We start from the raw sequence: 343 nt of genomic DNA on the forward strand, positions 1-343 counted from the left end.
ACTGTTCTACCCTAAAGTAAGTAAACGGGGTGCCATCCCTTCCGCAGAGGATCAGAATTGTGATGGTATGCTTTCGGATCATCCTCAGGGATGTTTCCCAGACCGACGCCAATAGCCCATTGTGTAGCTCTAGTGTGACGTAAATGAACTACAACAATTAGCCACTTTTTCTAGTTGCGCCATTTACCTAAATGTTACGCTCTTATATCTATTATTAAAACTAATTAATTAAAATCACCTGCTGCTGATTGAACTTGTGTGAATTGCAAGCAGTAAAAACGGTCCCTTAAACTGTTATTCTAGGTTAACGAAGTTACAGAGTAGTAGAAATAGGCAATCAAAT

The sequence above is a fragment of the Parasteatoda tepidariorum genome, chromosome 4, assembly GCF_982258835.1.
Source record: "Parasteatoda tepidariorum strain Cologne lab strain chromosome 4, Ptep-v5.0, whole genome shotgun sequence".
Classification (NCBI taxonomy): Eukaryota; Metazoa; Arthropoda; class Arachnida; order Araneae; family Theridiidae; genus Parasteatoda; species Parasteatoda tepidariorum.